Genomic DNA, 18,970 nt, shown 5'->3' with positions numbered 1-18,970 from the left:
ATGATGGTGGTACTGTTGATGTCGGTGATGCTGCTGGTGCTTGTAATCTTTGCACCATATTCTCCAAAGCCACTACCCGAGCGCGAAGCTCGTTGACTTCTGCTACTACACCGGGATGATTATCGGTTCGGACGAGCGGATGAATAAGATCTAGAATTTGAGATAATATATAATCATGACGAGACACTCTGGAAATGAGAGAGAAAATGGTGTTTCTGACAGGTTGGCCGGTAAGTGCTTCAGGTTCCTCGCCAAGAAGGGAATGTGGTGGATGGATGGAAGGGATCACCTTCTTCTTGTCTCCAATGATTAAGTAGACTACGAACCCATCCCAAATTCATCCAGAATATATGATGGCTAATTGGTTGATCCATTCCAGTCACACTGCTTTCGGAGCTCAAGTGGAAATCCATATCGGAATAGCTGTCGGAATCTAAGGAATTTGAACTAGATACGGGATCCATTTTGTGTAATCAGGAAAATGATTTTTTATGTGAAATAGATTATAGGACTTGGATTTGGTATTCTTCAATACATAATTTACATATGTATATATAATACCAAGATCCCATAAATTACGGAGAAATCTTCGGAAGATGTCGGACAAAGTTTACTGTAATATATATGCTAAGATATGAATTCGTATGTACACTATCTATGCAATAAATGCAGGAAAACATGTCTAGACTTAAGAATGATAAACAAGTAATTTCTGACAAAAAACGATAAGTAAAACTCGGTAAAAACAGATACGGTCATAGTCCAGACTCACTAATGCATCCTAACAATTACCAGTTAAACACACTAATGCAAATTCTGGTTCCCTATGACCTCAAGCTCTGATACCAACTGTTGTGACCCGTCCAAATCCATTTGGACGAATACATCATTCATCAATTTCACAGTGAGGTACTGATCTCTACATGATACATTTTGTAAACATTGCATTCTTTTGAAAAGGCACACCATAAATGAATATCAAATTCTAAGGTTTTTGACATTTGATGATTTATACATATAGACAATCACCGTAAATAATAGTTTACAATACTACATCCGTTGACAATGCAGTCAAAATAAGATACATGGTGACGATTTTGTGAATGCAACGTTTACTCGAATAAAGCATGTAAGACTCCATGCACATAGCTTGTATAACATATAAGCAAACAACAGAAGACTTCTAGGAACCTGAGAATAAACATGCTTAAAAGTGTCAACACAAAGGTTGGTGAGTTCATAGTTTTAATGTTGCGCATAATCTGTATATAAAGGTGGATCACAAGATTTCAGTTATTTCATCCAGAAACGTTTATCAAAATATTCTACAAGATTGAGCATCCTGGTAACTAAGCTTTAACGTTATAATAAGTACCCTTGTTTTAACATACATGCAACCAGCATGTACAATACACATAATCCAACATGTACTAACCTCAAATAGCATACGTCTGTTTTATAGTTTATGCTAGGGTTTCTATACCTGGAACATACGGGGATGTCAAGCCCTATCGATCCATATATAACGCCCACCAGTTCTTATAACCGGCAGTTACTAGTTACCAAAGCTAATGGATTTTCGGTTCAAACTCGGTGTAGAATTTAGTATGTACTTGTATCCATTGCATTTAAAATAAAGTGCATGTATTCTCAGCCCAAAAATATAGATTGCAAAAGCAATTAAAAAAGGGAGCAAATGAAACTCATCTTAGCAGCACATAAGGTTATTCACCGAAATGTGACCGAAACTCAGAATGCATAATAACCGTAGATCTCAACCTAGAGAACATATGTTGGTCAATACATGTCTAACAAGCTAGGTCGGGTTATAGTGTATCACAATCCTAATGCTCGAGACCGACATGTAAAAGTTAACAAAAGTCATATCAAAAGTCAACCTGACCCAATATGATCTTTAAATCTATACATGTTTATTAACATAGTATAAGTCTTGATAATTGAACGAATTTTTAGTTTATCAAACTCAAAATATTATTTATTTCAGGAGCTATATTATATTTGAATTATCATGGCAATCGAACATGTTTTATTATTTCACATAGTTTTCCAATACTTGTAAAATCAGATTATAGTGTTTATAAAGCTTTAAAACATAATAAGACAGTCAACTTTGACAATTGATCAACAAAACAAAACGTGCCTTATATAGAAATTCATTTACTCGATTAGTAATATATAAAAATCCCATTTATCAATCTCATAGAAAAGTTGTTTAAATATTAATTTAAAGTTTCAAAACACAATTTCAATTAACGTTAACCATAATTCAGTTGACCATATCTTTTAATCCGTTCATCGAAATCACGGGATTTCTAAATGAAAAGTTATTAATTTTTCGCCAGCTTTCCAATAACATGCATATCATATACTTTATATCAGTAGCATATGTAACAAATTCGTGATTCATCATAAACTATCAAACGACAAAATTAAAGCATACAAGCATGCATAAACATATATACTTGAGCACTAGACATGGATACACTATTAATATATAAAAGATAAGATATGAATGCTTACGTATTCAATATTGTGATTCAATATTGCAGGAAAGTACGTAGACGCTACGGAGATGATAAACACTAGGTTTGACTCACGAGCTATACCCCCGAACTATACCTATAATATGATGCCCCGTACAAAACCATCGTGTACGAATCATCAACAACAGGATCATTACAAGGTTAAGTACTATATGCTGTAATAAAAGAAGTTGCATTCACGATAAAAAAGATGACGTCATAACCGACGTCAATTGTTTTACACCAACAATATGCTTCTACGAATAGCAAGCATGAATAAATGTATGTGACCCTTAGGTCGTTACAAAACATAGTTCAAAAGTATTAAAGTTTGAATGCAAGATAAAAAGTTCATGCGGTGATAACACTAGAGCAGCGGGTGTCTACGGCAAGACTAGCACGACAGCGGAAGCAAATAATCTTAAGCACCTGAGAAAAACATGCTTAAAAACGTCAACACAAAGGTTGGTGAGCTATAGTTTAAGTATAACAGTATGTAAGGTAGGCCACGAGATTTCAGTGCTACAATGAGCGTTTCAAAACAGTATGATAAAGTATATGTTAACCGTGGGCACTTGGTAACTAACTTAACGTTTATACCCCCTGAAAGTACACTTGGCAAGTGCGTATGTTTACAAAGTATTGAACACTCGTTAAATGCTAGCACTACTAGCCCGAGTGGGGATGTCAAACCCTATGGATCCATACCTAAGATTCGCGTTCATCGGTTCAAAAACCAATGACTAAACGTTACCGAGCTAAAGGGAATGTTTATTCTGTTGTATAACCCACACATATATAAGTTTAAGTACTCGTGCCTAGTATATAAAACATAAAATCCGCATGTATTCTCAGTTCCCAAAATAAGTTAAAGTAAAAAAAGGGAATGCTATAACTCACAATGATAAAGTAGCGGTAAGTATGACTCGGAAAGTAAGCAAGTAATGAAGGTTGTCCAAACGGGTCCTCAACCTAAGTCAAATAGTACTAAGTCATTAAATCATCCGAATAGGTTTAAAAGTATGTAAATAAGGTCTTAAGGGTCATCATCATTCATCATTAAACAAAAGGTGTAAATTAAGTTTCGTTCATGAAAAGAGTTTAAAACAAGGGCTGAGTTCGATCAGTTACCACGGCCTCTATACCTACTGAAATAAGGTGAGACCAGTGGTCACGGCTCCGTATATGAGTCCTTTAGTTGTGGTAAAAATTTCAGAAGCAAAATCGTCTTCGTTTGACCGTGGCTACGGTCTAAGTGCGAGTAGGTCAGAATTTTCAGCACAACGTTAAATGGACATAGTGACGATCGGAGGGCCATAAATCCTAAACCGTAACTCGGATTAAGACGAGTCCTATATGAAAAGTTATCTACTCGAATAGAGCTATCTAAAAATCATAATTACAGTAGCCTAGGTCATACGGGTCAGACACGTAAACAGTAGAACGGTAGGGTCAGTAGGTTCCGGTGGTTCTTGGTGCTCGATACTTATCATGGTTCTCATCCTTGATGCATATAGCTTCAAGTGTACAACTTGTTGATGTGTTTGCATAATTTTCACCAAGGTTTGACCATCATAACCCAAGTGTAAGTCTAAGACATAAAGCACAACTCACTTAAGTGTTGCAAGTGTTTTGATGAACCAAAGTTACATCAAAGTCTTAGATTCAACACATACATGAAATGTAAAAGTAATATTAACCAAGTTTTGACTATTATGACACAAGTGTAGGTCTAAGACATGTAGCACAACTCACTTAAGAGTTGTATGAAGTTTGATGAACCAAAGTTACATCAAGGTCTTAGATCTAACACATACATGAACTTTGAAACTAATAATAAGTTACAAACTTGAAAGTGAACTTATGAAATCAAGATCTTAAGTTGTAGAACATAGTTCTTAGTTAGATCTTGAAGATCCTAGACCCAAAAGTCTAGATCTAACATAAGTGTACAAAGTTATAGTTAAAGAAAACTTACTTACATGTTCTTGAACTTTCAAAGTTAACTTTTAGTTCAAGATTAATGAGATCGAAGTTAACTAGTAACACTTGACCAATAACAACCAACAAACATGAAATTAAAGTGCATAATGTAAAGAATAAACTAAGCAAACAAGTAACTAGTTCATGAGTTTCATACTTTAAAGATTCAAGCCTAAGTCTTGATCTTTAGAAAGTAAACTTTAAAGTTTACTTCATGAACTTCAAGTATGATTTACAACCATGAACTTACAATCTTTTAAAACAACATATGTAGAACATAAACTAGTAAGTTTAGTTCTTGTGTGTTCTTGAAATTACAAGATAAAAGAAGAATGAAACTAGTAAGTTTGATTCTTGAAAACATGTAAGTAATAACTACAAGTAAGTAACATCTACAACAAGTAACAAAACAATAATCAAAGAACAAGTGATGATGATGATTAAAGGGGTGACTTGGCTACGGTTTCTATCAAGAAAAAAAGGAAGAAGAAGTTGTTCAAAATACTTACAAGAAAGAGAGAAAAGTGAGAGAGAATGAAATGCAAGAAGTGTGTGTTTTGAGAAATGAGGATGCAAGTAGAAGTAATACAAAAAAAATGAAATAAAACTCCACCAAGGCCTACTAAGGCCACGGCCAAGTAAGAATCAAGGGGAAGAAAATGGTCCACTAGTCACTAGCATGTAAAGCTTAAAAGGTTTGGTTATTATGGGTGTATGCATGGGGATAACAAGTAACTAACTAGTAACAAGATTTTTAATGAAATAAACTAACTAGTTGTGTCATAAATAATACTTACATGTAAGTATGGGCTTAAGAGTCCATGAAAGAAGTAGGGTGGGCTTTATAAGCCCATGTTCAATTAAAAGCCCAAGTTGTATGTAATTAACAAATAAAACCAATTAAAGCCCAAGTAATTAACTAACAACTTTAGTTAATTAAAATGATTAATAAAATCAATCATGAATGTAAATAATATTCTAAAAATATTATTCGTGAAAGTTTCGTGTGTCACAAAGACGTTTCGGGCAATTAAAGTCAAGTACGGTTAATCATGGAAATAAGTAAATGTAATAACATACATTCGTTTAATCACAAGTATTAATAATAATAATTATTAATAAATAACGTTGGAAAAATCGGGGTCGTTACACATAACCTCCATAGTTATAACCCATAATTTTCTTAGCTCTATCCCGCTCGTAAAACTCGTTTTAAAAACATGCGAGCAGAACCTTGTCGTAGTATTTTATGTATAATACTTAAGAATAATAATACTACTAATAATAATAATACGATTAATAATAATAATAATAATATTAATCTTAATAATAATAATATAAATATAAATATAAATAATAATAATAATATGAATGACAGAGGGAGTAAGTTATATTGAGGGAGGTGTGTGTGCAAACTAAAATCGTATGAGATTTATAGACCTTACCTGTCCAGCCATCCCATGTGATCGCATGGAATTCTAGGCTTGTGGCCATGCGATCGCATGGCCTTAAATTCCAGCTCATGATCGTTTTGTTTTCTAGTTTGTCGACATAATAAAAAAATATATATATAATATATATAATTTATATTAATTATATATATATTATATTATATTCTTGTGTATAAGTGACTTGTAATTTTAGTTCCGATTACTTGTACATTATCACTTGACTTATGTCCCGGTTCTGGATTTTCGAACGTTACTTCGTATGCTTTAATAACTTATACTTTACGTTTCATGACGTGTACCTTTGTCAAAATATAGACTTACATTACCAATAACTATATTACCCGAAGTGTATCTTGTATGTTCGAGTGTTTTGGTCATTTGCGTCTATAAATTAACGTCTTAATATATAATAATATTATTTTAAATCAAAACATTTTATATCTAAGTTAATATTATATTTTATAACATTTGTAAAATATACATACATTTTCATTTTGAAGTAGTGTTTTACTGTAGCAAAATGATTTTACTGTAGCAAATAGTGGTTTTCGAAAACACTGTAGCTTTTCGGGTACTGTAGCAATTCGAAAATACTGTAGCAAATTAGTGTTTTACTTGTTCATCTTAAACGTTTTAGTTAACTTATCTAAATATCAATCGAATTAATAAACGAATGTTACTATTGTTTACTAAATAACTTGAAATTATATATATGTATATATATATACATAAATCAGTTTTTAAATACACATTGCAAGTTATTTATAATTAATTTTAATAATTAATATTCCAACTTATTGTATATATATATATATATTTATATATATATATATATATATATATATATATATATATATATATATATATATATATATATATATATATATATATATATATATATATATATATTTACAAATAGATGTTCGTGAATCGTCGGTCAATAGTCAAAGGTTAACTGAATATATAATATTGGTTCAAAAATTTTGGGAATCAATATTACAGACTTTGCTTATCTTGTCGAAATCATATAAAGATTAAGTTTTAAATTTGGTCGAAAATTTCCGGGTTGTCACACAAACCGACCCCAAAGTGAAAAGACATAATTGCCCCCAATTTAAACTCAAAAACGAGTTCAAAATGGTCATTCAGCACTTCTGTCGCGTTTCGCGACTTCCTGTCGCGTTTCGCGACACCCCAAACGCGATACACGTAACCAAATCGCGACGAATTGACCAGGACCAGGTTTTTAAGGCTGTCGCATTTTGACCATGTTTTTCACGTTTCGCGACGTACCAGGACGCGACGCATGTGCTCCAAATGCGGTACCTTCAACTCTTCAACCGAATTTCAGTTTCCAGCTTCAATTTAAAAGTTCAGGGACTGAGGTTGACAGATTCTGATTCTGATGTAAATTCTGAAAATGCATAAGTGTTAGGTTGACTTTTAGTGGCGCTTTCTGGTGCACACATTTACTGACACTTTCAGAAACATTTTCTGATGCACAAAATTCAGGGTTTTACAACTAAATCAAAATATAAACTAATTTTGATCAAAATCATACGCTACTTAAATTTAAATAAATATTTAAAACATCCACAAGTTTTGCTTCAAAAATCAAATTAAGATAAATATTCAAAACGTCTACATGATTTGCTTCAAAAATGTCTGCAACAAAAAAATAACAGTTTGCCAACGAAACACTACAACAGCATCGTTAACTAGTAACGCCTCTAACAACTGGAAGTGATGTCGATAAATCATTCGCATACCATGTTGTAATTTTTATGAACCATAGACATTAATATGTATTCATCTATCCCAAAATTACTTAAATTCCATTGACATTTCAATTTCAATTTTCAATTTTCAATATACAATAATCAAGAACAATAATTCACTACCATAAAGAAATAAAATAAGAACCTACACCGACTGCAATCCCATTCACCAACACAATAATTCATTATTAGGCTAATTCATTTGTTAAAAAAATAAAAAGGAAAAGAAAAAAATATTGTAACATCTTGTAGACAGGCCTAGTTGGAATTTACCTTCTTGCCCTTTTTGTTCATTTTGCATTTTAATGTGCTTTTTAATGAATTAATTAATTATCGAGTGTTTTTAATTAATTATTAGTCCAGTGGGTTCATTTTGTGACCAGAGTCACAGAACTTATTTGTTTATTAATTTTGGACTCTGTTTGGGCTACCGAACAAAGTACGTTGCGTTTCAGTAAACAGATAAATACCCGTGTTTTATCAGGTAAGGAATTTAATCTCCACTTTAGAAATAAAACCACTTCCACCCCTTATTTTATTAACTGATCATGGTTTTATTCTTCTCCTTCCCTTTCTTTGTTTCAATCGATACACACACATACACATACATGAGCCCTACTTTCTAAAATTGTGAAGATGATGATGAAATAGCTAGCTTGAAATTGTGGTTTCTTCCTCCCTCCTTTCTCTCTTTTCTGCCACGACATAGCCATCACCACCATTGAAAAACCTAGCTTTTTATTGATAAAGATGGTGTTGAAATTGAAAGCTTAATTCATGTTTTCTTGCTTCTCTAACAAGGTTTGTCTTCTCTTTTGTGAATCTTATATATTTAATTTGGGTTTATGTTGGTTTTTCATGAAAGATGCAATTTGTGTTTGATTCTTTAATTTTAGTGATGAAATTGCTTATTTGAAGTTAAATTGGTGTTAAATAATTACTAGAGATTGTTGTGGTATTTGTATTTGGTTTGATTTGGGTCCAATATTGCTAAGAACTACACTTTAGGTGTGCACCATGGTGGAGACAGCAGTCATAGCTGCTGCTGCTGCTGTTCAGTTTCCGGCGGTTAACCGCCGCCGCCGGCTGCAACTGGTGGCCAGCGGTGGTGGTTGGCGGTCGGTGGCGGTTGTTGTCGTTTTTCGGTGCACGGGATGGTTTGGTTTATTCGTTTGGACCCCGACCCGTTAGTGTTATTTATATTGGCTTGTTCGCCTATTTAGACATTGACCCATTTTGTTAGTTTAATTTGGGTTAGAGATTATAAAAGTGGACTTTTTGTGCGGAATGCTCGGTTGGTTACGACCCGAAACTCGTGGCCCGTACTTATGGTTTGTGTGAATTAAAATATTCAAGTCACCCGTTTGGTCCTTAATACATTTGTTTGATTTATTTAATTACATAAAAGTGTGCATATTGGGTAGATTGTCGTTTTAAGACCATGACCCATTTGATGGATTAATTTGGGTTAATTGTTGTAAATGTGTAATTTTTAAAATGAAATACTCGATTTGTCCGTGACTTGATTATTTGAATTGATTGAATTATATGAAACTTATGTTCATGTAAGTTTTAGCTCGTGTCGTGTTGCTTTTGACCCGTTTATATGAAATAATAAATTTGGGATTTAAATTGTGCAAATGGTGCATTTGGTGTGGAATACTTGTTTTGACCGTTGACCCGTTAGTTAGAATATCTTGTGTATTATTATATTAATTTATGTGCTTGATCATGAACTTGTCACTTGTTCAAAAACAGCCCGAAACCCGATTTTTTGTGGGCAAAACCGAGAGGGACAGCAGCATAGCTGCTGCTACTGTTTCCTGCTGCTGTTAACAGCTTATTAGCGGCTGTTCGCAGCCTATTAGCTGTTGTTCGCAACTTGTTTGCTACTGTTCACCCATCGTGGCACGCATCGGCTTAGCGTGGCCGCATCCCGATGACCCGTACACTTGTTCTATGGTTCGTGTGTTGGTTTGTTCGCCCGTTTGACCCCGTTTGACTCACTTGGACTATATTGTGTCAAAATGGGTATTTGTTGGTTTTGATACGTCCATGATGTCGTGTCAAGTGTATTTATATGTTTCGATATTTTAAAGTGGGTTTGAGCTCATTTGTGTAAAGTGGGTTTTGTTCGCCCGTTTGACCCCGTATATGTGATTATATATATATATATATATATATATATATATATATATATATATATATATATATATATATATATGTATATATATATATATATGTATATATATATATATATGTATATATATATATATATATGTATATATATATATATATATGTATATATATATATATATATGTATATATATATATATATATGTATATATATATATATATATATATATATATATATATATATATATATAAAATTGAGAATATTGTTGTATTGTACGTACGTAAGTATATATATATAGTGTATGTGTATATATACATATAGTGTATGTACGTATGTATATATATAGTGTATGTGTATATATACATATAGTGTATATACGTGTGTATATATATATAGTGTGCGTGTATATATATACGTATAGTGTATGTACGTTTATATATGGGTATGTAAATATGTATATATATACGTGTTTATTATAAGTGATGTGTTTGGGTGAGTGTGAATGTATATGTATATATATAGAGATGTAAATATATATGTGGCGTATATATATAAATATAATGAATATCATATAGTTAGTATTTGTGGTGCAATTTACTAACTTGTTCAGTGTTTATTCTCAGGTGGTACAAACAAGGAGAAGACCCGGTGATATTAGACTACCGAGTTTAGCTGGTGGTCGGTGAGTGGGTCTATCTCTAGATAGAGTTTAAGTAGCTGATCACGCTACTTGTGTTTACTCTCGTTTATCTTGATTTTACTGTGTAAAATGCTATTCTTAGATAGTTGCAATGTTAGTTAGTGATTACCATGCTCGTGAGTTGTTGTAAGCATGTTGTATGTGGTTGTATGTGCGCTATGTGATTGACACCAGTCGGGCCTGAGGAGACTGGGGACTCGTGACCGTGCCTAGGGAGTTAGAGTCCGTATGAGGTCAACCGTGCCTAGGGAGGTTGGGTCCATAGGCTACTGATTGTGAGTATAGTGTGAACGACGCATCCCCTGCGTCTGGATGACTATATTGTGAATCGAGTAGCGAGGGCTATCGGTAGACTCTAGCCCGATCAGCTAGGAGTCGTGTGCTCGTACAAGCCGTCGATCTTCATATTGTCGTGTTTGTATGCTAGTTGGTGGTTAGCATTTTGTGATATTAGTGTAAAGTTTTTGTGATGCTTAAGCTTATTCTGTTAGATAGATTCCATTCACTTAGCGGTGTGCTAACCCCCACATTTACACCCTTGCAGGTTTAGGTACTGCTAGGATTGGATTTGGGCTGAAGACGTGTTTGACTCGAGGTACTCTGATGTGTCTTATTTTAAAATGAAACTGTATTTTATATAATCCGGTTTGTAATAAATAACTTAATTACGTGTTTTATAAATAACGTGGTGTTTGTTAAATTAAGATTTCCGCTGTGAATTAAAAAAAAAAAATTTTGGCTGGCGTTACAAGTTGGTATCAGAACATTGGTTTGGCAACCAGTACATGCGTGTACCTGTTCCCAAACCTCGAGTTAAGTCAAACACGTCTGTGGGGTGAGGTTAAGTGAATGCAGGATATCAAGTGTGTTAGTTGTGCTTGAACTAACATATTATCTACTAAGCTTTGTGTGAGATGTTGTGATAAGACAGGTACGAAGATTGATTCCACCCTGCTTGTGTCCCATTGATCCTTAGTCATGACAGATGCCAGCAACTATAGTGGACGGGTTCAATACTGAGTTGAGTAAAGGATTTGACGGGTTTCCGTTACCATGACTAAGGATGAGGATCGAGTTGCAGTATGAAAGAGGATCAAGGGTGCGGGTGAGATCGAGCTGTTGATAGATTCAGAAGACGTCTTCTTATTCATAAAGGTACATTCTTGTTACATTATTGTAATTATTATTAGTGTACATGCGGATTGTGTTCCTATGCTCGTTGTAATGATGATCTATGATGATTAGTTGTGGTTACTAGTGATATTATTACTTCCCCCTGTAAGGAAGAAGTAGTTGACAGATTGACGACTCCAGTTACGTCGATGGTGTCTGGAGCTACCCCTGACATTTTTGGGATTTTATTCCCTTTGACCGATCACTCGGTACTTTAGAGCCTACTAATTATGATACTTGCATTATGACTGTCATGCATTAGTGATTTGTTAATTATGCCATGTGACATGTTTTTGTGATAGTGGTGTGCTAATAAGTATTTGGACTCTTATACTGAATAAGAGTCGACATATAAGTCTAGACTTGGCAAATTGATGTGCTTGAATTGTTAGTGTAAATTTGACTTGTATAAGTCTTTTTTCCTTACTGTTGACTGGTGGGACACATGTAGTGACCCTTAGAGATGGACTCGGGTAGTGGTCCCTTTGATTATAGCGAAAGACCCTAACCTTCTTATGTTGCCATGTGATGTGAAGTCTGTGTGCATATAGACTGTGACAGAACCAGTAGGTACTTTGTGGTATAGGCTCATGATTGAACTTGTTGTGTTGGACCTATGTGAATTGTAGATCCTTTCCATGGACCAACGGGACACATATAGTGGCCCGTAAGGATTGGAATAGTGTTGTAGTGCCCTTGTTTATTAATGAAGGTCTCGAACCTTGTATGATTCTGCCTTGTGTAGATATGTAGGTCACGTCTAATGTTGAGCTTATTGTACTGTTGTACATGATTGGCCATGATGAGTGAGGCTGTAGTACAACCTTGAGGAATTATTTCTCCATCCATGGACTCATATGAGTTGGTGGTGACCTCTAAGAAGTAAGTTGATTGGAGAATTCTGAGCTGTCCTAACTCAGAGATAGGAAAACCCTGTCGTGTTGTCAGTGTGATGTGTAAAACTAGCCCTATTGTACCGTGTAAGATTTGGCTAGCTGTGTATGATCGGTAGTGTTGCCCTAAGAAACTGTCGCCCTCTGTGGACCGAAGTGACCCTTAAATACAAGTGTGGGAGACATTTTTTTATTTGGTTTCCTGTAAGTTAGAAGAAACCTTGATTTGTATAGGGATTTGTGTCAAATTGGACTATGTTGAGTCTTGGTAAGATCTAAAGACCGGACATGTTGCGTTGGACCCGTAGAGTTGTCCTAAGGAACTGTCTTTTTCTGTGGCCTAATGTGACTTTTTGTGTGGTCCTTAGAAATAGGGCGTGGTCTACTTTCCTTAGATGTTTACAGGGTAAGTTATGTAAAGCATTGGCCTAACCAAGGACTGGGTGTCGGGTGTACGTAGACCTTATTACTAGGGCAAGTGTCAGACCATATTTGGGGGATATTGTGGCTAGTATCTTCTGGCTAGTATCTTCTTAGAATAGAAAGGTTTGGTGGATTATGATCGTCATTTATTTATATAATGGGGCATCATCAGTTGACATTGTGATTATAGAAGACTTGGATAATACTAATGTCAGAATTATTAGTGTATTTGCCTAAGTAGATCAGTTGGGTAAATTTGAACAGTGTGAATGTAACAGAATCATTTGTATATCAGGATAGTTGTAATCGGATGACTAATTTTTTTAAAAAAAAAACTTTGTGTTTGAAAGTATTTCTTATTAATGGATTATAACTATCAGTGACCCACGAAGTGAGACGGTGATGGATTGACAGACTTAACTAGGATCTTACTTCGAAACACTCGGAATAAAAAATGATTTGGGACGATGTATTACGTCTGGACAACGAAAATACATTGTGGTAAACCATACAGTAGTTCTGAGAGTCGGAGGAGGAGATATAGATAAATTAGACTTGATTGGCAGATTATTTGTGATTTTTGGAGGGTTGACTATCATGACATAATGGTAACGGTAATTCTTTTAGCGAGATTCGTGATTTAATGATTAAATTGACTTGAAATTTAGGTTGGTAATCATTTCTACTATGATTGAGTTGACCAGAAACACGAATCAGTCAACGAATTAGTGGGCGAGAATTGATATGTTTGAGCGAATTTGGACGAAATTCTTAAACATTGGGTTTATAACGAGTATTGAATTACAAAATTTGGATAATTTTAGTATAATTTGGGTCGACTTAGCAATTATGTGCGAATAAATTAAATAATTTGGTGTATTTGGAGGTAAGTGATAGTGTTTGACCTGTTATTTAGACTGTATGGGGGTAATTGGGTGATGAATTGTTGGCGATAAATTGTGACCATAGCAAGTGAACCCTGACTTAATACAAGATATTTTCATGGATATAGATAAAATTGATAATAGAACTAGATGATTGACATGATTTATTTTGTTGATCTCTAGCAAATGATTGGTAATTGACTACGACCGATAACTTGTTAACCTTTTTAGTTGGGATTTTGTGGGGATTGTACTTATTCATATTTGGATAGTGACAAATTTTCGATACTACATTACTCTGGTGAGTGGTGAGAACGAGATTTTAAAGACTAGTATATGATTAAGTCTCTTAGCGTGAGTTGGGTTTGACTTTAGATCAGAAAGTCAGAAAGTCTAACGGTTTGAAAATAAATTGAACGGTATTGTGCGTGACCGAAAGACATTTTGTGACTTAGGTCTTATTGTGATCGTTATTGTGGTTTTTGGTAACCATGACCTTGTTGACTTTGACTGACCAGATTCTGAGGACGGAATCTTTTTAAGGGGGTAGATTTGTAACATCTTGTAGACAGGCCTAATTGGAATTTACCTTTTTGCCCTTTTTGTTCATTTTGCGTTTAATGTGCTTTTTAATGAATTAATTAATTATTGAGTGTTTTTAATTAATTATTAGTCCAGTGGGTTTTTGTGACCAGGTTCACAGAACTTATTTGTTTATTAATTTTGGACTCTGTTTGGGCTACCGAACAAAGTACGTTGCGTTTCAGTAAACAGATAAATACCCGTGTTTTATCAGGTAAGGAATTTAATCTCCACTTTAGAAATAAAACCACTTCCACCCCTTATTTTATTAACTGATCGTGGTTTTATTCTTCTCCTTCCCTTTCTTTGTTTCAATCGATACACACACATACACATACATGAACCCTAGTTTCCAAAATTGTGAAGATGATGATGAAATAGCTAGCTTGAAATTGTGGTTTCTTCCTCCCTCCTTTCTCTCTTTTCTGCCACGACATAGCCATCACCACCATTGAAAAACCTAGCTTTTTATTGATAAAGATGGTGTTGAAATTGAAAGCTTAATTCATGTTTTCTTGCTTCTCTAACAAGGTTTGTCTTCTCTTTTGTGAATCTTATATATATTTAATTTGGGTTTATGTTGGTTTTTCATGAAAGATGCAATTTGTGTTTGATTCTTTAATTTTAGTGATGAAATTGCTTATTTGAAGTTAAATTGGTGTTAAATAATTACTAGAGATTGTTGTGGTATTTGTATTTGGTTTGATTTGGGTCCAATATTGCTAAGAACTACATTTTAGGTGTGCACCATGGTGGAGACAGCAGTCATAGCTGCTGCTGCTGCTGTTCGGTTTTCGGCGATTAACCGCCACTGCCGGCTACAACTGGTGGCCAGCGGTGGTGGTTGGCGGCCGGTGGCGGTTGTTGTCGTTTTTCGGTGCACGGTATGGTTTGGTTTATTCGTTTGGACCCCGACCCGTTAGTGTTATTTATATTGACTTGTTCGCCTATTTAGACATTGACCTATTTTGTTAGTTTAATTTGGGTTAGAGATTATAAAAGTGGACTTTTTGTGCGGAATGCTCGGTTGGTCACGACCCGAAACTCGTGGCCCGTACTTATGGTTTGTGTGAATTAAAATATTCGGGTCGCCCGTTTGGTCCTTAATACATTTGTTTGATTTATTTAATTACATAAAAGTGTGCATATTGGGTAGATTGTCGTTTTAAGATCATGACCCATTTGATGGATTAATTTGGGTTAATTGTTGTAAATGTGTAATTTTTAAAATGAAATACTCGATTTGTCCGTGACTTGATTATTTGAATTGATTGAATTATATGAAACTTATGTTCATGTAAGTTTTAGCTCGTGTCGTGTTGCTTTTGACCCGTTTATATGAAATAATAAATTTGGGATTTAAATTGTGCAAATGGTGCATTTGGTGTGGAATACTTGTTTTGACCGTTGACCCGTTAGTTAGAATATCTTGTGTATTATTATATTAATTTATGTGCTTGATCATGAACTTGTCACTTGTTCAAAAACAGCTCGAAACCCGATTTTTTGTGGGCAAAACCGAGAGGGACAGTAGCGTAGCGGCTGCTACTGTTTCCTGCTGCTGTTAACAGCATATTAGCTGCTGTTCGCAGCCTATTAGCTGTTGTTCGCAACTTGTTTGCTGCTGTTCGCCCATCGTGGTGCGCATCGGCTTGGCGTGGCCGCATCCTGATGACCCGTACACTTGTTCTATGGTTCGTGTGTTGGTTTGTTCGCCCGTTTGACCCCGTTTGACTCACTTGGACTATATTGTGTCAAAATGGGTATTTGTTGGTTTTGATACGTCCATGATGTCGTGTCAAGTGTATTTATATGTTTCGATATTTTAAAGTGGGTTTGAGCTCATTTGTGTAAAGTGGGTTTTGTTCGCCCGTTTGACCCCGTATATGTGATTTTATATATATATATATATATATATATATATATATATATATATATATATATATATATATATATATATATATATAATTGAGAATATTGTTGTATTGTACGTACGTAAGTATATATATATAGTGTATGTGTATATATACATATGATGTATGTACGTATGTATATATATAGTGTATGTGTATATATACATATAGTGTATGTACGTATGTATGTATATAGTGTATGTGTATATATACATATAGTGTATATACGTGTGTGTGTATATATATATATATATATATAGTGTGTGTGTATATATATACATATAATGTATGTACGTTTATATATGGGTATGTAAATATGTATATATATAAGTGTTTATTATAAGTGATGTGTTTGGGTAAGTGTGAATGTATATGTATATATATAGAGATGTAAATATATATGTGGCGTATATATATATAAATATAATGAATATCATATAGTTAGTATTTGTGGTGCAATTTACTAACTTGTTCAGTGTTTATTCTCAGGTGGTACAAACAAGGAGAAGACCCGGTGATATTAGACTACCGAGTTTAGCTGGTGGTCGGTGAGTGGGTCTATCTCTAGATAGAGTTTAAGTAGCTGATCACGCTACTTGTGTTTACTCTCGTTTATCTTGATTTTACTGTGTAAAATGCTATTCTTAGATAGTTGCAATGTTAGTTAGTGATTACCATGCTCGTGAGTTGTTGTAAGCATGTTGTATGTGGTTGTATGTGCGCTATGTGATTGACACCAGTCGGGCCTGAGGAGACTGGGGACTCGTGACCGTGCCTAGGGAGTTAGAGTCCGTATGAGGTCAACCGTGCCTAGGGAGGTTGGGTCCATAGGCTACTGATTGTGAGTATAGTGTGAACGACGCATCCCCTGCGTCTGGATGACTATATTGTGAATCGAGTAGCGAGGGCTATCGGTAGACTCTAGCCCGATCAGCTAGGAGTCGTGTGCTCGTACAAGCCGCCGATCTTCATATTGTCGTGTTTGTATGCTAGTTGGTGGTTAGCATGTTGTGATATTAGTGTAAAGTTTTTGTGATGCTTAAGCTTATTCTGTTAGATAGATTTCATTCACTTAGCGGTGTGCTAACCCCCACATTTACACCCCTGCAGGTTTAGGTACTGCTAGGATTGGATTTGGGCTGAAGACGTGTTTGACTCGAAGTACTCTGATGTGTCTTATTTTAAAATGAAACTGTATTTTATATAATCCGGTTTGTAATAAATAACTTAATTACGTGTTTTATAAATAACGTGGTGTTTGTTAAATTAAGATTTCCGCTGTGAATTAAAAAAAAAAATTTTGGCTTGCGTTACAAATATAAGCATGGTGGGTGATGTCATTAATCAAAATATTTTCAAATTAAATTTAAATCTTATTAAATAATTATTATTATTAAATCTTATTAATAATTATTTTAATTATTAAAATTAAATAATTTTGAATTATTTTAATTAACTATTTTGAATTTAGTACGAGAAGTTATAAAAGATAGGCATAAGAAAACTGATTCTAAATTTATATTTTAAATATTAAAATCCTATAATGATGATATCATTATTAAGCTAATTCCTTTGTTAAAAAGGGGAAAAGTATATGAAAATGCATTGAACTTTTACCAAATTCCTATTGTATGCATCCAACTTTCAAATCTCCTATTGTATGCATTTAACTTTCTAAATTGTCCTATTGTACGCAATTCATGACTTATTCATCAGGTAACAAGTTACCAAAGTTAATTTTTTGACGTAGTTAGTCCCTCAACATAACGAAATCAAAAGAAACATCAATTTATCTAATGAAATTATAACGAAGCTGTATCCTCATCAATATAATCCATCAAAAATATCCATCAGTCACTTAATTTTCTTTTCATTTTGAATTTTGAATAAAGAATAAAGATTTGTACGTTTACTTGGAACTTGATCTTCCCCATTTACTTGCCCTGAATTTCTCATAGAAGTATGTTTTCGCCCATTTGACAAAAATATCCATCCATTCACTCGTCATTATTTATTTCTAAATCATTCATTGACTCTCCATTTTATTTTTCAAAATCATTAATTTGAATAAAGTTGTCATTTATTTTGAGGTTCATAAATCATTCATAAATCCTCAAACATATATCATCTGGGTGTTTGAATATATACAGATTCGTGATTCGTGCTTCAGTTCGTCACCATCGTCATCTGGATTCGTCACATCGTCATCTGGATTCGTAACCATTGTCATCTGGGTTCATCACCATGGTCATCTGGATTCGTCACCATTTTCATGTGGGTTCGATTCATGACTCGTGCTTCAGTTTGTCACCAGATTCGTGTTTCAAACACTCCGCATATGTTTTGGTTTTATTTAATTTGGATTTCGAATTTAGGGCTTTAATGATTAGAGATGTATAGTGGAGATGGAAGAGAGAAAGGGGACTAAACGTTTGATGGTCCATGTGTTTTTAATTTGGTAAAGAATCAAATTTGAATTGCTATTTATTTCTTTGTAATTTGCATATATC

General features: G+C 34.2%; 2 long non-coding RNA genes across 2 annotated transcripts; both read left to right on the top strand.

Annotated features, from left to right (window-relative positions):
• The first annotated feature begins 8,301 nt into the window (after positions 1-8,301).
• LOC139904607 (uncharacterized) lies at positions 8,302-11,238 on the top strand. The gene is made up of 3 exons (XR_011778910.1): positions 8,302-8,556; positions 10,516-10,574; positions 11,137-11,238. It is a non-coding gene; the product is annotated as an uncharacterized lncRNA (long non-coding RNA).
• Positions 11,239-14,823: 3,585 nt separating this feature from the next.
• LOC139904411 (uncharacterized) lies at positions 14,824-17,759 on the top strand. Its single transcript, XR_011778782.1, has 3 exons — positions 14,824-15,078; positions 16,950-17,008; positions 17,571-17,759. It is a non-coding gene; the product is annotated as an uncharacterized lncRNA (long non-coding RNA).
• The last annotated feature ends 1,211 nt before the right edge of the window (positions 17,760-18,970 follow it).

Source organism: Rutidosis leptorrhynchoides, chromosome 4 (genome assembly GCF_046630445.1).
Source record: "Rutidosis leptorrhynchoides isolate AG116_Rl617_1_P2 chromosome 4, CSIRO_AGI_Rlap_v1, whole genome shotgun sequence".
In the NCBI taxonomy this organism is placed as follows: domain Eukaryota; kingdom Viridiplantae; phylum Streptophyta; class Magnoliopsida; order Asterales; family Asteraceae; genus Rutidosis; species Rutidosis leptorrhynchoides.
The sequence above is the reverse complement of the archived record's forward strand: the minus strand, read 5'-3'. Positions and strand labels throughout refer to the sequence as shown.